Source organism: Pristiophorus japonicus, unplaced genomic scaffold (genome assembly GCF_044704955.1).
Source record: "Pristiophorus japonicus isolate sPriJap1 unplaced genomic scaffold, sPriJap1.hap1 HAP1_SCAFFOLD_45, whole genome shotgun sequence".
NCBI classification, from domain to species: Eukaryota; Metazoa; Chordata; class Chondrichthyes; family Pristiophoridae; genus Pristiophorus; species Pristiophorus japonicus.
In genome coordinates, this window is record NW_027254352.1 from 188812 (window position 1) to 202053 (window position 13242).

Below are 13242 nucleotides of genomic sequence, written 5' to 3' on the forward strand. Positions count from 1 at the left end.
AGAGCTCTGCTGATAGTGCTGGATGCGGAAAGAGGGGAGGATGTCCAGTGGACCACAAAGGTCGATATTGACAGATTGGGCCGAATAGCCGTTTTTGCATTGAATATCCTATGTAATCGTTTGATTTCGACACCCATGAGTCCAATTCAAAAGCCAACTTCTCACAACTTTTAGACCTGGAGGAAATAACACTTATTAATATTCCTGGCTAAGGGTGTTTCAAGATTGATGCTACTTAAAACCGATCTCGTTGACTAAGATTTAGGGCATCTGCCGTAATTTCTCTTTTATGTGGCTCGTTTTCAGCGGTATTTGATTTGTCTTAAGCTTTCGTGGAGCGTCCTGTGACGTCTTAAACGTGCTACATAAATGCAAGTTGTTACTGTTTTGATACTTACATCATTGTCTCCCTGTTTATGGTTTCAAAGAAAAAGTGCTAGTTGAGAAGTCATGCGGCATACTTACCTTTATTAGCCGAGGTATATTGTACAAGCGCAGTGAAGTTATGCTCGAGTTATATAAAACATTAGTTGGGCCATAACTAGAATACTGCGTACACATCATTACAGGAACGATGGAATTGCGCTAGAGAGGGTGCAAAAGAGATTTACGAGGTCATTGCCTGGACTGGAAAATTTTAGCTATGAGTAATGATTCGATAGGCTGGGTTTTATTTCATTGGAATATAGGCAGCTGAGGGGAAACATTATTGATGTGTTCAAAATTATGAGGGGCCGAGAGAGAGTGGATAGGAAGGATCTATTTTTCTGAGCAGAATGGTCAACAACGAGGGAACATAGATTTAAAATCATTGGTAGCAAGTTTAGAGGGGATTTGACTGGAAATGTCTTCAACCAGAGCTAGTTGTGAGTCTGGAACTCACTGCCTGAAAGTGTGGTAGAGGTGGAAACCCAAACCACATTTAAAACGCGCTTGGATTTGCATTGAAGTGCAATAACCTACAGGGCTACCGCCCAAAAGCTGGAACACGGGATTCCGCTGGAAAGCTCTTTGTTGGCCGACGTTGAACGGATGGTTCGAAATATCCATCTTCCGTGCTGTAAATAACTATGATTCTATGATTCAGTTCTAAGCGAGGATCTAACTACAGGTAAGCCAGACATGGAGACTTTATGGGTAGAATTGAGAGAAAGGAAAGGATTTAAGACAATAGTAGGAGTTGTGTATAGGCCCTCTAATCGCAGCTGTGAAGTTCTAGAATATATAAATGTAGAGATTAGACAAGGGTGTAGTCAAGACAGTGTGGTTTTAATAGGGGATTTACATTTTCATATGTATTGGGATAATCTGACTAGCACCTGTCACAAAGATTGTGAATTTCCTGAGCGTGTCCGGGCTAGTTCTACAACAATATGTTCCAGAACGAACAAGGGGCATGCCCATTTACAGTTAGTAATGGGTAACGAACTTGATGTATTCAACAGCACAAGGGTAGTTGAAATAGCGATCATAACATGATCGACTTCAAAGTAACGTTTGACAGGGAGAAACGCGAAACAGCGGCTACCATTCCAGATTTCGGTAAGACCGACTTCAAAGAGTGGAGACAGATATTGTCCACAATAAACTGGGAAAATCTGTTAATGGGTAAAACGACAGGAGGTGTGAACAATAATTAAAAGTGATACAGAATCAGTGTATACCCCTGAGGGTCCCAAAGAAAACAGGCATGGACGATTAAAGAGGTAAGGGAACACATTAAACTAAAAATAAAAGCGTACACAAATGCAAAAAATAGCACAGGTCCTGGTGAATGGGAAAGCTACAAAGAAAATCAAAGGGGCACAAAGCAGGTATTAAGTGCTACAAAGAGGTAGTATGAAAATAACCGACTGGTGAAATGAACAGACACAAAGCAGATGTAAGTTAACGCAAAGAATTGTGAAGTGATACATTTTGGTAGGATGAGGAGAGGCAATATGAATTAATGATAATATTTTAACGGGGCCAGATTTATATATGAATATTTTAATCCCCTATTTAGCATCTGCCTCTGGAGATCAATGATCCCGAAACCGGTCAGATTACCCTCCCTGTTTTGTATTAACCAGCTCTAAATCGTACAATTTTAAAGAGGGGGGAGGATCTGGAAGACGTGGGAACTTTTTCTTTGTTAATAGAAGAATAGAGTATAAAAACAAGGAAGTTATGCCAAACAATTATAAAACACTGATGTGGTCTTAGCTGGAATATTGCGTTCAGTTCGGGGCAAAATGCTTTCGGGAAGAATTCAAGCACTTGGAGAGGGTGCAGAATAGATTTACGAGAATACTGCCAGAGTTGGGAACCACACTAATACGAAGAGACTGGAGAAGCTGGGATTTTTCTCCTTCGAATAGAAAACGTTAAGAGGCGATTTATGATATAAGTTCAAAATTATGAAGTGTGTTGATAGTTAAAAATGAAAAAGCTTGAAAATATCACATTTAATGTGATAAAATCTCAATAAGCGCCGAGGAGGGTCGAACCCATGATCGTCGGTTTACGAGACCGACACCTTACCACTTGGCACACGCTCCCTGATTAGCAACATCATTTGCGTCGCATTGCTACCGAATCCAATTCATTTCAATTCCGTTGTCTGAGCACAGAAGCATATACAAAAAAATAAAGTGGGATTGTGGAACGGGCAAATGATCAGCATAATTTATATGAAACTAACATAAAACATTTCATAAAATCATACATTACCGATGGAGAGTACTTGGTCAATCTTACTCATGAACGAGCTATCCAATTAGACCCAGCTCTTTCCATAACGCCCTGCAAAATGTGCCTCTTCAAGCATTTATCAAATTTCATTTTGAGGGTAAACATTGAATCTGCAGTGCTACGGGGAAATGACAGGGGGTGAGACTGGCTGAGAGTCAGCACGGGCTCGACGGGCCAAATTGTCTTCTTCCGTGCTGTAACAATTCTATGAATCGATGACTCTATGGTTCACCACCCTTTCAGGCAGTGCATTACAGATCACAACAACTCACAGCTTAAAAACAAACAATTCTCCTCCACTTACATCTGTTTCCTTTGCTGTGCTCTACATGTTCTCAGGACTGGTTAGATTTGGTTATAGGGAAAGATTGGGGTTGTTTTCGTCGGAACAGATGAGGATAATGGGTGACATAATTGAGGTGTTTAACATTATGCGGTGCCGAGGTAATGTGCATAAGAAACATCTATACCCCTGAGCAGAAAGGTCAATAACCAGGGGGCATAGTTTTAAAGTAATTGATAAAAGGATTACACGAGAGTCAAGGAGAACTATTTTCACCCAGAATGAATTTGAGTCTTGAACTCACTGACTGAAATCTTGGTGGAGACACTTTCCCTCATCACAATTAAGCAGTACTTGCATAGGGATTGAATTGCCCTAATCTGCAACGCTACAGATCAAGAGCTGGAACGTGGGTTTAGGCTAGATAGCTCTTTCGATTGGCGGAGACAGGATCGGACGGATGCCGTCCTTCTCTGCGGCAAACATCAACAATTCTTTGATTCTAAGAGGTGGGGAATGCTCTTTTGTGTCCTGCACATATCTGTATCCCACCATCGATGGGATCTTGCTGTGTGGTAATTGGCTGCCGTATTGCGCTGCAGTACATCCAGTGACTACACTTCAAGAACTACTTCATTTTCTGCAAAGCACGTTTTAATAAAATATGAATTCAGTGGATGTGTGCGTAGCTCGCAAGGCTGACATTCATTGCCCAACCCTAATTGGGTTTGAGAAGGTAGTGAGGAACAAACTTTGTGAACCACTGCAGTACTTGCATATGCACTTGATGGCTATGGTCCAAGAGCTAGAAATTGGATTTGGCAGGAGAGTACTTTGTCCATCAGCAAGGACGCGATGGGCGAAATGGTTTCCTTCTGTGCTGTAAATTTCTATGGTTCTATGATTCAGTCACTTAGGTGATGGTACTACCAATGTGCTGTTGTGGAAGGATTTCCAAGATTTTCACCCAGCCACAATAATTGAAATGCGATATATTTTCTGTTTCATTATCTGTGGAGTTGATACTCGAGTTGGAAAAATCAATCTTCAGCGATCATGCCACCTTCTGACCTTATGATGGTGGGCAGGTCCTGAATGAAGCAGGTGATGATGAACTCCTGCAGCGATATCCTGTGCTGAGATGATTGGCGTCGAAAAACCATAAACATCTTCTTTTAGGCTAGGTATGTCTCCAGCAGTGGAGATTAACCCCGCAATGACTTCAACATTCGAAGCCTCCTTGATGAAACATTCGGTCAAATGCTGCTTTGAATTAAAGGACAATCACTCTCACCTCATTTTAGAATTAATCACTGTTACCATATTTGGACCAACGCTGTAATGATGTATGGAGACCCGGGGTCCTGTCGGAACTCAAACTGAGCAACGGCAGGCAATTGGGTCATACTATGTTCGTGAAAGATGCTACTGGAATGCAAGCCCGTGCTGTTACTGTTTGAAAACAGCGCACAGTTGCATGATGTATATTTGTAGGATCAAATGGGTCATCGACCTGAAATCTTACTCCTACCTTCGTCTACCGACATACCCTACCAGGGCTTCAAAGCATGGCACGTTTTAAAGTGTCAGTTTTACAAAAATTGTTTCATTCTATATTTCTTAAAGATTAAGAAGGCACAACAGGCAGCCATATATCTACGTTTTCCGATGATGCAAATAATGGTGATTAAGTAAATAGGGCAGGTGTATACTTATAAAGATATATTGATAGATTATATGAATCGACGCTTCAGTGGCAAATAGTTTCCAAACAGGTAATTGTGTGGTCATCCCATTTTAGATCACAAAGTTTAGATCCGAGTACGAATTAAATGGAGGAAAGCTCGGAGGGATGGAATTCCAAAGTGGTTTGGAGTCCAGGTGCCCATCCCGCTAACATGCAGTAGCATGTTACAAATATATTCGAAACAACTAATCGCATGTTAGGCTATATAACTAGGGGTTCCGTTGTTTTCTTGGTGCCTGTGTTTCGTTCGGTGTGATTGCTGATATCTCGCCTGGGCTGTCTGTTGAGACTGCCCTTTCCTCAGGTTGTTCCACCTATCTATCCACCAGGTGTGGTGAGAATTCCACATTGTAGTCTGCCTCTGGTTCTTCAGTGTAATCAGTGAGTCTACTTTTTAGTTGGTCGACATGCCTCCGGTAGGTTTGGCCATTGTCCATTTGTACAACCAGTAGCCTGTTTCCCTCTTTCTCTGTTACTGTCCCAGCAAGTCATTTGGGACCACGGCCAAAGTTTAGCACAAACACTTTGTCCCCTATCTCATTCCACCTCCCCCTCGAATGTCGGTCATGGTATTCAATCAGCTTTCGAAGCTTAGCCTCAACAATTTCATGCATGTCTGGGAGGATTAACGAGAGCCTTGTCTTTAAGGTTCGTTTCATCAATAGCTGCGCAGGGGGAACCCCAGTCAACGAATGCGGACGAGATCTGCATGCCAGCAGCAGTCACGACATGTGCCTCTGCAACGTGGGACCTTGATTCTGAGCATGCCTTGTTTAATGACCTGCACTGCTCGCTCCGCCTGGCCATTGGAGGCCGGCTTGAAAGGTGCCGTCTTAACGAGATTTATACCATAGCGAACTATAAAATCGTGAAATTCTGCGCTGGTGAAGCACGGACCATTATCACTGACCATTATTTCAGGAATGCCGTGCATTCTAAGGCTCTTCACAGTGGTGGAGGTGGTGCTCGAGTTTAAAATGGTGCACTCGATCCATTTTGAAAATGCATCAACGACTACGAGGAACATTTTGCCCATGAATGGGCCCGCATAGTCTACATGCACCCACGGCCACGGTCTTGTGGGCCAGGGCCAGGGGCTTAGGGGGGCCTCCCTGGGGGCATTACTGAGTTGGGCACAAATGGTGCACCGACGGACGCAGAGCCCCAAGTCCGCGTCAATGCCAGGCCATCAGATATGAGATCTGGCTATGGCCTTCATAAGGACAATCCCCGGGTGCTCGCAATGGAGCTCCCGGACAAATGCCTCCCTTCCTGGTGTGGGCATAACTATTTGGCTGCCCCAAATCAGGCAGTGTGCCTATAGTGAGAGTTCATGCATGCACCTATGGAAGGGTTTGACCTCCTTGGGGCAGGCATCGCGAGCCTCTGCCCAGTCACGTGTTAAAAGGCATCTTTTAACGAGAGGTAACGTGGGGTCGCTGCTCGTCCAGGCTCTGATTTGGCGAGCCGTCATGGGCGAACCTGTGGATTCAAAGGCATTGATTGCCATGACCATGTCACAATCCTTTTGTTGGACCCTTCTGTGGTCGCCAGATAATCGCGTCGGCACAGCTGTCTGTGCCTGGTTTGTGCCTCATCATGCAGTCGTAAGCCGCCAGCATGAGTACCCACCGCTGAATGCGCGCCGAGGCTTTGCCGTTGATTGCCTTGCACTCGGATTGGAGGGACGTGAGGGATTTGTGGTCAGTTTCTAACGCAAACTTGGCCCCGGAAATATATTGCTGCATATTTTTGATACCATACACGTATGCAAGTGCCTCCTTCACAACCATACCGTACCCGCGCTCTGCCCGCGAAAGTGATCTGGTGGCATAAGCATCGGGCTGCAATTTTCCCGCATCATTGATGTGCTGTAAAACGCAACCGACCCCATACGCTGACGCATCACACGTAAGGATTAACTTTTTGCCTGGGTCAAAAAAGGCTAAAACACTCTTGGAACATCGGAGGTTGCGTGTCTTATTGAAGTCGCGTTCTTTGGCATCCCCTCGAAACCAATCGCACCCGTTTCTGAGTCGTATGTGGAGAGGCTCCAGCAGCGTTCTCAAGTTTTGCATAAAGTTCCCAAAGTAATTGAGTCGACCGAGAAAGGCACGCAGTTACGAGACATTCCTGGGCCTGAATGCAAGGTGAATCACTTCGGTTTTGGATTCGGTTGGGCGGATTCCATCAGCGGCAATCCTTCTGCCCAAAAATGCAATCTCAGGCGCGAGAAAAAGACACGTGGATTTGTTTAACTCTTCGACCTACCCGATCCAATCAACTGAGTATTTCCTCAAGATTACAGAGATGAGAGTCGGTGTCCCTGCCCGTGATGTGTATGTCATCTTGAAACACAACTGACCCCGCGATAGACTTGAGCAGACTCTCCATGTAGCGCTGGAAAATAGCAGCCGCCGACCTGATGCCCAATGGGCATCGATTGTACCCAAAAAGGCCTCGATGTGTGTTGATGGTTGTGAGTAGCTTCGACTCTTCGGTCAGTTCTTGCATCATATAGGCAGATGTGAGTTCAAGTTTCCAGAAATGTTTTCCTCCAGCCAACGTGGCAAATAGGTCCTCCGCTCTGGGCAGTGGGTATTGGTCCTGTAGGGAGACTCTGTTTATGGTAGACTTGTAATCTCCACAGATACGTACGGATCCATCAGGCTTCAGGACGGCGATGATGAGGCTTGCCCAGTCGCTGAATTCCACGGCAGAAATTATGCCTTCCCGCAGAAGCCGATCCAGTTCATCTTGTCTCTTTCCCCTCATCACATATAGGTCCTTAGTTCGGTGTCGATCTTTGTGAGTTTTGGTCTGTTGCTTTTGTGCAGCCACAGCTGTTCAAATTGTTGAACGCTCACGAGGGATTGACTGGCCCCCGTGTCCAGTTCCATGTTGACGGGTATCCCGTTGAGTAGAACCCTCATCATAATTGGAGGCGTCTTGGTGTAAGAACAGTGGACATTGATCGTGTTAACACGCTGTACGCCGCCGTCCCCTGCAACGTTCCAACCATCTTCTGGTCCGCTTTCTGACCCTTCCAATTCGTATACCAACCGAGCTGCTGTTTTTCTGCACATACGAGCTAGGTGCTGTGTGTAGTTGCAGTTTCTGCAAATGGAATGCTGAAATCGACACACCCTGGTTGAGTGCCTTCCCCACATCTCCAATGCAGAGCGTTTCCATTATTTCCGAAGGATGAGCTGCGTCTGGCTAATCTCCCTTGAGCTTCTCTCAATCTGTTGTTGATTGCTCGCATTGTGGGTTGATGAGGTGTGATCGGCCGTTCATGTGGCCCTTGATTTTGATGGCTTCTGGCGCCACTATCTGCCGTCGAAGGCCTGCTCTCCGGCCTTTGTCTGTGTGTGGGGGTAGCGGTTTGTTTCACAATGTGAATCCCTTGTTCCGATGCCTAGTTGTATGTCATACCCGAAGTATAGATCAGCCTCGTTTTATCTTCCCCTGCCAAGAACTTCTGAGCGACCAGTGTTGCTGCCTTTAGATTCAAGTTCTTAGGCTCTGTAAGCTTTCGGGATATGCCTGCGTGGCCTATTTCTTCAATAAAAAAGTATTTCAATATTTCTCTCCTCATTTCATGGGGGAACTCACATGAACTAGCCAGCCTCCGAAGTTCCGCCACGAAGTCGGGTATGCTTTGGCCCACACAGCGTTTGTAGTTGTAGAACATGTGTCTGGCCATGTGCAGGCTGTTCGCTGGCTTCAGGTGGTCTCTCACCAGTGCGCTCAACTCCTCAACCGAGTTGCTTGCTGCTTTCTTGGGTGCCAGCAGGTCATTCATTAAAGCATATGTTTTCGATCTGCAGCTGGTCAGGAGATGGGCTCTTGTCGTGTCTGCCTTATCGTCGCCCAGCCAGTCTTTGGTCACAAAGCTTTGCTGGAGCCTTTCTATAAAGTCATCCCAATTGTCTCCAGCATTGTATTTCTCATCTGAGCTGTTGGTAGCCATTCTGTGGATTCTGTGACCCCATCCTCGTCTAATGTACTGACTTACACGAGACACATGCTGAAGTCAAGGTCACTCAGGGCCTGCACCTTTAATTCACAGCTCTCCTGTGCTGCACTTGCCTGAGACCTCTCTTTATGTACCTCAGTGGGACAGGTATGGAGTGTCTCCTGCAAGTGCACCCCTGGTGGTAAGGTATGCTTATTGTTACAGGTTATATCCAGTTACAGTCATGTTTAGCATGGTAAGATACAGTTATATACAGTAATGTGAGATATATGACAGGGTGCAAACTCGGGGCAAACGCTATATCAAGGAGTGGGTTTGGTTTGGATGAGCAGACTTGGAGTAAATCAACAAATGCGCTGCGATCTGGGTGCGCACTGGCGCAGGCAACGCCAATGTAACTTGGAACACAACAGTTTAACAATTCGGTCATTGCAGCATAAATCATATTTCTTCTCAAACTCTGCAGGATGATCCGGGATTACGAGAAAATCCGTTTTAAAGGGACAATTATGATCCAGAACTGACAACCATCCCGTTTAAACAGACACAGAATGATCCGCGACTGCAAGCACAATCCTTGTACACAGATGCAGAATGACCCTTGACTGACATCTGTTCCCTTTGATAAGAATAAAGTGAGTTTTTGATCATCCCTGAAGGCAATTGTGCGGTGCGTGAGTGAGCGTGCGGGTCAGGACCATGCGGGGCTGGGATGGTGAATGAAGCCACATGTGATAACAAACAGGAAGGAGGGAGGGACGTAAAAGCAACTCAGACAAAAAGCCATTTACAAATATATATATATATTTAACATTTAACGAAAATAAATATATTTAAATTTTATTTAAATTGATTCATTATCTGGACATTTTTTGATTGAACGAAGGCTGTGTGACTGGAAGAATTCTATTGGAAATGACGGGGTGCAGTCAGTAAATACCAAAACACTGTAAGCCCAAGGTGGAAAGCAAGCCACGAGGGAAGATGTGGGCTACAAAGGCGATCTTTTAAAGTCGCGTGTGTCATTCTGCTGCATCTGACAGCAGCTGCTTGTGCTGTGAAAGAGGTCAAATGTAATCGTGCCCAGTGCAGGCAGAACAGAAAAAGCACATTTGTCGTGAAAGTTAAAAAGTTGGAATTGTATATAATTATACATATATATATTTATACATGTAAACACAAAGTCAGTCCGTCATGTCTTGTCTTGTCTTGATTTGATTTGAATTGCATTTCAAAATACTGGTGGAGGATGTCATCATATCACACAGCCCACACGCAAGCCCTGTGTATATTCCCTTCTTTCCGATGCAGAATAGCAAAATCCCACAGCAGATTCTTTTACCGTCAGAGAGTCCACGAAGGAGTGTTCAATCAAATCAGTATAGCTTCAAATTGCATGTAATGCAAGTATCTCACATGACATGAAATGCACAGTAAGATCGCACAGCACATTTGCACACACTCTGGCTTACAGAAACAAACAAAAAAACTAAAATTCTTGCACCGTCCAAAGGCAGTTTTTGAAATTTGAAATGTGAAATCCGGGACAGTCAGCACATCCCTTTTAAACAGGCACAGAATGATCCGAGACTGATAGCACACCATTTTAAACAGACAGAGAAAGATCCCGGACAGGCAGCCCATTCCCTTAAAAGGGATACACTAACAGAATGAATAAAAACAGATAATTGTGTAAAACTCAGCAGGTCGTGCAAATTCTGTAGATGAAGAACCCGGTTTCACGTTCTGTCGGATAATCATACCGATATTTTAGGAAATGTTAAAGATGACAATTTTTTTTGAACAAGAATAGGACCTGGAAAAAATACGCAGCGAGAAAGGTCTAAAGGAAACGTCTGTGATACAGTGTAACGCAGGAGTGATTAAGTAATTAATGGCACAATGGGAAACGGCAAAGTGGGTGGTAATCGGGCAATAAGGTAACAAAGGATGGACCAGAGGAGGGGTTAGTGGGAACTGCAGAACCATTACCAGACAATGAGAACGCTGCTTATGATCCGATACATATGTACCTAATGTTGAGGCCAGAAGACAAAAACATGCCTGCAATCGATGGTTCAACGCCTTTTAATCAGACCAGGCAGCTTGGCCAACCCGGATTGTTTTCCTGTCCGGTTTGAATTGGGCAGCCAAGGGACTAATTCAAAAGCCAGCTTCTCACATCTTTTCAGCTCGAGAGAAACAGGACGCACTCATATTCAGGGCAGAGTTGGAGATTGACACTGAGTGTATGCTTATCCCAGTTGAGGTGCGGTTATGCGTACAGTCAGGAATATATACTGATCAAGTATTGACCGGAACTCAACACAGGTTTAGGTTATCCAACTCGACACAGAGCCGCGTACCTCTCAGATACTTTAACTTTACTCAGTTGGGTGAGTTTCACTTTGCTCTGGAATTTGGACGCTGTGGGATCATCGGCGCAAAATCACACGTTTTAATGTGAAATATTTTAATTTTATCTCATGTCGACCGGCTGTGAGAAGCGGAATGTTCATTAAAAACTGGCTGGGCTCGTACAGGATTTGTACCCGGGACCTCTTACAGTTCAACTGTGTTCATTGCTAAGCGAGAATCTTACCCCTAGACCAACGAGCCGCCGACAGTGAAGAGCGTTGCTCTCAGATTCTGACGGTAGTGAGAAAAGATATTCGGCGCATCGTGCGTGTGCTGTCCCTCCAGACCGAGCAATTAGTCCTCCTCTCCATAGTCCTACAAATGTTATCCCTTTGACGAATATATTATTAATTTGAGACATGACATTTGCAAAGTGCAACATTCTTGTTAGCAAAAGGGGAATTTGGCGATGAGGTTGAATGTGATTGACAATCGACGAGAGGGGATCAAAACTGTCACACAATAACGACGAGGATGGGATTGGAACAAATGCGTGCAGAGAACAATGGATTATCAGTTCATCGCATTAACCACTCGGCCACCTCGTCTTTTATTTACTGAGAAGTCACACATTCAATCTGCTGCTTTTTGTATCCAAAGAGAAATAATGTGCAAGAAAGTCCACTTCACAGCTTGTTCTGCCTGTGCAAACAGTTCGACAATGATGAAAATGTGCCATTAGATTCTTAAAGCAAACAGCCTTCCTTCACTTCAGGTGAGTGACTGCAAGAGATGGTTGGTTTTTCGGCAGCATCACAACAAAGAATATAAAATTTCATTCAGCGTACTAATTGACCACGGCAGGAGTCGAACGGAACGTGCAATTTTCTCATAACGCCTCGGTCGTAATGGAAGTCAACCACCTTATCCGTTCGGCTACACGACCTCTCCCATCAGTCCAAAATTTGCTGTTGTTTATATTGGGACCAAATTCGGGGCAACTGCGATATGAAGGAGTGGATTTTGGAAAAGATGAGCATATTTCGAGTAAATTAACAAATGCACTGAGATCTGGGTTCGCACCGGCGCAGGCAACCCCAATGTAGCTTGGAACACAATAGTTTAACAATTCGGTCATTGCAGTTGAAATCATACTCCTTCTCAAACTATACAGGATGATCTGAGATTATGAGAAAATTCGTTTTAAAGGGACAGATTATGATCCGTAACTGACAACCATCCCATTCAAACAGACACAGAATGATCCGCGACTGCAAACACAACCCATTTTTCACAGATGCAGAATGACCCTTGACTGACAGCAGTTTCCTTTTAAAAAAATAAAGTGATATTTCTATTATCCCTGAATGCAATTGTGCAGTGAGTGTGCGTGGGGATCAGGAACTCGCGGGGCTGGGATGCTGATTGAAACCACAGGTGAGAGACAGTCAGGAAAGGGTGAGGGACGTAAAACCAAGCCAGTCAAAAAGCCAATTTACAAATATATATACAGTTAACATTTTAAGAAAAAAGAAATGTATTGAAAAAAATTGAATTTGGTTTCTTTTAAACAAATAAATAATTGATCATTATCAAGATATGTTTTGATTGATCGAAGGCTGCGTGACTGGAAGAATTCCATTGGAAATGAGCAGATGCTGTCAGCAAATATCCAAACACCGTAAGCCCTTGGTGGAAGGCAAGCCAGGAGGGAAGAGGTGGGCTATAAATGCGATCTTTTAAACTTGCGAGTGTCTTTCTGCTACATCTGACAGCTGCTGTTTCTGGTGTGAAAGAGCTCAGTTCAGGAAACAGAAAAAGCACATTTATCTTGAAAGTTAAAAAGTTGGGATTGTATATAAATAAACACACACATATCTATATATCTGTATACACAAAGTCAGTCAGTCAGTCATGTCTTGTCATGTCTTGATTTTATTTGATTTGCATTGGAAAATAAGGGTCGAAGATGTCATCATGTACTCAGCCCACACGCAAGCCCTGGCTAAAATCGCTTTATTTCTAACTTCCTTATTTTCCCTTCTTTCAGATGTGGAATAGCAAAATCCAACAGCAGATGCTTGCACCGTCAGAGAGTCCACGAAGGAGTGTTCAATCAAATCAGTATGGCTTCAAGTTGCA

The 13242-nt window shown here is 44.1% G+C and overlaps 1 pseudogene; it reads right to left on the reverse strand.

The window, feature by feature from the left end:
- Positions 1 to 4185, reverse strand: part of LOC139251824 (histone H2B 1.2-like) — a 35839-nt pseudogene extending 31654 nt beyond the window's left edge.
- Positions 4186 to 13242: the final 9057 nt, after the last annotated feature.